Source organism: Hydra vulgaris, chromosome 11 (genome assembly GCF_038396675.1).
Source record: "Hydra vulgaris chromosome 11, alternate assembly HydraT2T_AEP".
In the NCBI taxonomy this organism is placed as follows: domain Eukaryota; kingdom Metazoa; phylum Cnidaria; class Hydrozoa; order Anthoathecata; family Hydridae; genus Hydra; species Hydra vulgaris.
The window spans coordinates 44542363-44550000 of record NC_088930.1 but is presented as its reverse complement, the minus strand read 5'-3'; the positions used below and the strand labels follow the sequence as shown (position 1 = coordinate 44550000).

Genomic DNA, 7638 nt, shown 5'->3' with positions numbered 1-7638 from the left:
AATATAAATGACATGCACAACACACTTTCTTTTAAAATACCTATAACTCCTCTGAAAAAAAAGTTTTTTTTCAATTATTTATTTCCATAAGTTCCAGCTTTCTTAAACAATGTTATGACACATTTTGATGTTTCATCCAAAACATTATTAGCAGAAACTGAAAAGACCTTAAAAGATAACAGAATATCTTTAGTTTCATCACATTTTACTTTATTTAGGAAAACTTTATACATAAATGTAAACAAGAATATATTATGGTTATTGTATAGAATATTGACTTATGGTTCTAAATTTGATAGTAAAAACAATTACAAAAGATTGCATACTCTAATCTTTTATGTAGAATTACATTAAAGTATTTAGTTAAGAATATTAAATATAAAACCAATTTTGAAAAATTATTAAAAAGCTTGTATATATGAGTTAAACTTAAAAAAACAACCTGATTCTTGAAATTTAGAACTTGAAGACTATAAATCTCTTTATCTCTTTATTTATTTACTCAAGATTTAGATTTTTCAATATTTGTAATTGCTATTTTTTATAAGGTGCAATAAACATTTTTGTATTTCTTTACTCAAAATACAGTCACCTTATTAAATTTATTTATAATCGATGATTGTTACTACTGAATAAAGTCTTCCAGTTAAACTAAAAAAAAAATCATTGCTCAATATTATGTATACTAAAATATTTATACTAGAAGTTCTACTTGTATAAATAATGAAGAGCAATTGCTAGTTGGAGTAGAAATAATCTAGATAGAAACAGCTTTATACATTTATTAAAAGATTTGCTTATAAAATGTTTCTAACCTAAACTTACTTTGCTTTAGGTTATGATCATTTCATTGTAACTATACTTGCATCTTTGTTTCTCATAATTGAGAATGGTAGTTTAATTTTTTTTAGTATATACAAAAAATAATTTTACATAAATGAACAAAAAATTATAACCAAATATATATATATATATATATATATATATATATATATATAAATATATATAAAGTTATATTTATATGTATATAAGTATATAAAGTTATACATATATATATATATATATATATATATATATATATATATATATATATATATATATATATATATATATATATATATATATAATATATATATTAGGGACAGCTCAATTAACTTCACTTTTTAATAGGTTCCTGTTATTTTGAAACATGACATACTTTTTAAAAAGTTTTTTCAAAAGTATGTCATGTTGGGTCTTAAAAGTAGCGAAATTATATAAAAATTTCAAAAAAAAAAAGATAATTTCATACTACAATTATTATTTTAGATTTAATTGCACAAAAACTATGGTTTTTAACTAGAAATAAAAAAAGTACATTTTTACAAGTTTTCAATAAAAATAAAAATTTTTTAATATATATTTTATAAAACAATTATTATTTTTGAAATTTATATATTATTTTGCTTCTTTTGAGTACCAGGTTGACCTACTTTTTTTTTTTAATTTTAAACCCATTGAAAAGTAAACTTAATTGAGCTGTTACTAAATATTGGAATAATGCTTTGAAATATTAAAGATTTACTTTTTTTCATCAATTAACAACATTTAAACATCTAGCCACTTAATTATTAAAAAAGATTTTTTTTGAACTGGTCAAGTATACATATATATATACAGCACTGTGAATATGTTTTAGACCACTTACATTATTTCAAAAAATCCTGGAGAATTCTTCTCTTATATTTAAGTTTGTATTTCTATATTATAAACTTATTAAAACACATGAATTCACGCAAAATATAGAACAATTACAAACTTTTTAATGTCAAACTTCATAAAAAACTCCTAATATCTACTATGTCCTCCTTTTGCCTTAATCATAGCTGATATTTGCCGGGGAATGGATTCATACAATTTAGTTATAAAATCCTGGGGTATGTTGTGCCATTCCCTTTGAAGTACTTCAAAACATTCTTCAGCATTTCGGGGAGCATGTTCGACCTTCTTTTTGTCCAGGTAATCCCGAATATGCTAAATTATATTTAAATCTAGACTCTAGGGAGGCCAGGTCATTAATTCCAGTACTCCTTCCTCTGCCATTTCATTTAAATAATTTTTTGCCACTCGGGAGCAATATTTTGGGTCATTGTCCTGCTACAGAATAAAATTATGACCTATTAGTTTCATTCCGGAAGATACAGCATGCTGCCTTCGGATATCTGAATAACATTCATCCCTCTATTTTGATCAAATCACCTACTCCAGATGAAGATAAACAGCCCCAAACTTGTATAGAGTCTCCTCCATGTTTAATAGTAGGGTTTAAATCAGGGATGCGGAGTTCTAAAAAGGACTCCGGATTTGAAAGTCACAAAAAGATATCTTTATCCTAGTTTTTGGTATCCAGGAGTTCTAAAAATATAAATATGTTTATGGACTACAAATAGGAAAAAAATTAAGACTTTTAGGTTAGAGTAACATCTGTTTTTTGAACCTGGAGTCCTTCGGTATAATGGCGGCAAGGACTCCGGGACTCCGGGCTTAAAAACAATAAGTTTCAAGTCATTAAATCTCATGAACTTTATTTCTTATAGCAGATTGTAAGTTAACAATCATGTTTAGAGCTTCTGGATACTACGGACTTGGAAAAAGTATAGATATAAAACTGGAGTCCTTATGGGACTCCGCATCCCTGATTTAAAGACTCTGGCTGATAGCCTTCTCCAATTCTTCTTCGAACATATTGATGTCTTTTTGTTCCAAAAATTTTTAATTCGGACTCATCGGTGTACAAAACCCGATTAAACATTTCCTGATCCTAATTTTTGTATTAATTTGCATATTTAAGTCGTTTTTCTTTATTGCCACGCCATTATAATGGTTTTCGAATTGCAAAACATCCTCTTAACCCCGATTTGAGTAGGTGTCGTCGAATACAAGAAGAGCTGACATTTTTCCCAGTTGCTGTGTTAATGTCCTTTTTCAACTCGGTTGATGCTTTTTTCCTATTTCTTAAAGAAAGGGTTTTAAATATTTATATTCATTTTTTGTTAGTTTACCACTTTTCTTTTTATCTTCAAGGGAGCCAGTTTCTCTAAATTTTTTAATGATTTCTGCAACAGCAGTCTTCAAATATCCTGTTTTGGACAAAATTTGGTGCTCCAAATAACTTTCTTTATGAAGCACTATAACTTTTTGTCTCTCTATTAAAGATATTTTACCCATTTAATTAATCTAAAAATGCAAACTAAATATTTAAAAATAAAAACAAACATTTAATTTATCTAAAAAATTGTAAATACGTCTAATTATACATGTTGTCTAAAACATATTCACAGTACTGTTTATATATATATATATATATATATATATATATATATATATATATATATATATATATATATATATCATGCATATATATCATGCCAGCATGCAATATAAATGACAACTTTATAGTTAAACACTGTAATCTTTTTAAATATGATGCCTATCTTGTCACTCCTGATGAAGTCCAATCTATCTTAAACCACGTCTTTTGGAAAAGCAGCTGACCATTTTGGACTTCAGTTGGAGCATTATCTCTATGCTAGCCCAAATTACTTTAATATTTTGTCTTTGTGTTTTTCCTCCATGCTTCGCCATGGATACATGCCTATTGGTGCTTCACACTCTGTTATTTCTCCTGTGGTTAAAGATAAGAATAGTGACATCTCCGATTCTGCTAATTATCATCCAATTGCCTTGCTGACAATTTTCTCCATGATTTTGGAACACATTTTTGTCTCACGCATTAATGAAAGTTTCACTGGGACTCCCAACCAATTTGGATTTAAGAAAAACCATAGCACTTTTATGCCAGTTCTTATTTTAAAAGATATTTTAAATTTTTATCTTTCACATTGCTCAAATATGCATGTGGCATTTATTGACATTAGTAAAGCCTTTGATAGGGATTGCTTTGATACACTATTTACATAACTATCTAAAATTATCTCTGGTGTAACCTTACGCTTACTAATTGTCTGGTATATTGGTCAAACAGCTCAGATCCTTTGGGGTGGAATATTATTCAAAAGATTTAATATCAGTAATGGAGTGTGACAAGGAGGTGTACTGTCTCCTCTTCTATTTAATATTTTTTAGCGATCTTAGTGTTTTACTCAATAAAACTATTGTAGGTTGTTGCTTGGGTCCTTCTCTTGTTAACCATCTTCTTTATGCTGATGATACTGTCCTGTGTGCACCCTCAGCCAAAGGTCTCCAGATCTTAATTGACTTATGCTCCAGTTATTCTGTGAAACATGATATAGTTTATATCAATATCAAGTCTCAAATAAAGTTTTTTGAAATTTATAAATCCCTTATTAATTACCCTCGTTTCACATTATCTGACATGGTTCTCACATACACTAGTCAATATAAATACCTGGGTCACTTGATCGTAAATGATATGCAGGATGACAAAGATATTTTAAAACATGTGCGCTCTATGTATGCTAAAATGTTAACTAATGCCTTTTGCAGCCCAATCTATGGATGTTAGCTGTGGTATCTTTGGAGAAAAGATACCACAGCTAACATCACAGTGCTAGTGAACTATTTGTGAAACATGGAATTATTGAACATGGAATTATTTGTGAAACATGGAATTATGAAACGTGAATTATTTGTGAAACAAAAAACACTCACTTAATGTTGTTATTCACAAGCAACAATACTCCTCACTGTTACTGGTGCAGAATAGTGAGAACCTCGTCATAAAAGCTTTTGTTAACTCAGACAGGTTCTTGCAGTTTCCACTGATGTTTAAATGGAGAGCTGAGTTATATTTATAACACTTTAATTTCTAATCTTTATCTATTATATATATTTTTGTTCTTGGGTTTCGTTTATATTCAAGTGTGTTAGTCTTTATTTTATTTCAATCCACTTTATTTTACCCGTTGTATATTTATTATATTGGGCCTTGAGCCTGTCAATAAATTTGATCAATTGATATATATATATATATATATATATATATATATATATATATATATATATATCAATTTGAACGTTTTACTTAAACAGTCGTCGTTCAAGCTAACATTAAACGTTTACCAAGCGTTTGCAAAACGTACTTGTGCCCACTTGTATGTAAGATACCACGTTAGAAAGAGCACCGTAGAAGATTGTTTAACTTGGCAGTTCACACTTCCTTCCTTAAAAATAAAGCAAATATGACCGGACCTACCATTAAATTTTGATCTTTTGATTTTGAACCAAGCGCAGAATCAAGAGATCCAGACTTAAGTTTATTTTTATTTCTTTTACTTCGTTTAGTCTCATGAAATTATACAAGCTATTGTTATTAAAAAACTTTAAACAGTTGTATGGTTTATAAACTATTTATTAAACCCAGTTTCCTGGTTTTTTGAGTTTGTTTTAAATCCTGTAATTATTTCTCTGCCCCATTACTTAAACATAATTGAATATTTTTTTTCGTCATATCTTTTAGTTAATATTACATAGTTAATATTACATTATTTCATACAAATTTTTATACTAAAATAAATTTAAAAAAATTATAAATTCTTTTATTTATTTAGAAAAGTGCTATTGCGTTCCAAAACCTTTTGAAAATGAAAAAGTAAACTGGAGATTGTCGTATTCAGATGACGAAAAACTACTGGCCAAGAATCTTTCCAATAATGCAAAAAAATGCGTTCGAATTATTAAAGCCTTATTTAAGTTAGAAACAAACGGTTTGTTAACAAAGTTCACATCTTACCATATTAAAACATCCGCATTTTATTTAAATAAAGATGGAAAATGGCCGAACGAAGAAAATCTTGGTTGCAGTATTTACGTCTTTTTAGTTTTTATCAAAAAAAAATTGAAGAAAGGTAAACTGTTGAATTATTTTGACAGCACTGTTAATCTTATAGACAAAATTGAAAATAAGGAAGTTTTAGCAAATACTATTAATAACTGGCTAAAAAATGAAAAGACATTTTTGGCAACATTTTCATCATCATAAGGAGGCAGGCAGTCCATCGAATTATCGACTATAATACGAATTATGAATTTTCTCTTTATTATAAGGCCGGGTGAATAAAAATGAGCAATTTGCTTTTACTACGAGTTTTTGAAGTAATTGCTCAAATTACGAGAATAAAAAAAATGAGCAATTGCTTTTTTTTTGTGCGAAAGCTTTTACTTCTCATATATAAGAAAAAGGCGTGAATAAAAAAGCTATAACTCATAAAACAGCGAGCAATTATTTCAAATTTTAGGAGCACCTATAAACGATGCTTTTTGTTTTCTTTTTTGGTGGTTGGACATTCATTTTATTACTTTACTACTTTATTTTACTATTTTTCGACTATATATATATGTATATATATATATATATATATATATATATATATATATATATATATATATATATATATATATATATATATTATATTATATTAGGGTGATGACTTTTTTACAATCTTATTTTCCCTGTATTATTATTTGATGAGCTTTTATTAAAGATTAGATAAAATCTTACTTTCAAGTTAATTTAATAAAAAAATTTCTTGCAAGAAAATGAATTAAAATTTTTTATTTATTATATTTTTTGCCAAAGTTTTGGGGTTCCTTTAAGCAGTTACAAAATTAAACACAAGCTTCAGAGTCATATATATGCAACACTTATAGGGTCAACAAACACACAATGAAGTCAATTATTTACGAAAATGTTATTAAACAGGATGAATCTTAGTGGGAGGTTGTCCTTATTGCGGCAGGAGTCATACAAGTCTTGGAAAACTTCGATCGCACGCTCACTGCACTGGGCGTTGTCGATTGGAGATATGCATGTTTTCCATTGGTTTCGCAAGTATCTGAGACCTTTTGAATAGTCATTCAGCACTGTAGATAGTTCATCAAAATCTTCAGCGCGGAATAATTGACTGCAAAGTCAGTGGTAGACCCACAAGTAGGATTTTTACGCAGCCTGTTACGGGTTTCAGGCATCAGAATAAACGCAAGAAAGGCTAGAATGGTTCAAGAGTTCCAACGTGCATTGCTGATGTTTCTCATTTGCGAATCTCATTGTGCTGTTTTTATTTGCGAATCTCATTCATCTCAGTGTGGTGCTGTTCTCATTTGCGAATCTCATTCATCTTAGTGTGTTGACGGATGACACAAGTGAAATGGTAAAGAACTTTATATCGTCTCTCCAGCCGCTTGTTATTCTCATTTTTACCGTTGCTGAAGGTTGATTTCAATTTTTCATAATTTCACATCAAATCTTTCACAAAAAAGCTCAACAAAAATCTGGCGCATGCAACTCCTTTCACTCAAGGATGCTTCGTGAATTGCCACTTTGCCTCTTAATAATGGCTCTTGAAACTAGATTAAGTTCTTTATCCAAGTTTCTTACTTATTCTTAGTGTTAAAAGAGCTCTTTTTAAACGAAATGTTACATTCTACTCACCAACTTAAACAGAAAAAGCCTAAATCTAAATATTAAACACGTAACAAATTAAAGAAACTGTTACTGAGTTTTCATATATTTTATTTAAAAACAAGCAATTTAAAATTATAGAAAATAAAAAAAGTAAGACACTAATTAAATATTAAATTCACAGTTATATGTTTGAATATAAAGCTAAAATATCAATG

General features: G+C 28.4%; 1 long non-coding RNA gene across 2 annotated transcripts in view; it reads left to right on the top strand.

Moving 5' to 3' along the window:
* Window positions 1-6057, top strand: part of LOC136086688 (uncharacterized) — a 30078-nt gene extending 24021 nt beyond the window's left edge. For both annotated transcript variants that reach the window (XR_010641514.1, XR_010641513.1), the window contains one exon: window positions 5571-6057. This is a non-coding gene — a long non-coding RNA (uncharacterized LOC136086688). The remainder of the gene's footprint in view (window positions 1-5570) is intronic.
* Window positions 6058-7638: the final 1581 nt, after the last annotated feature.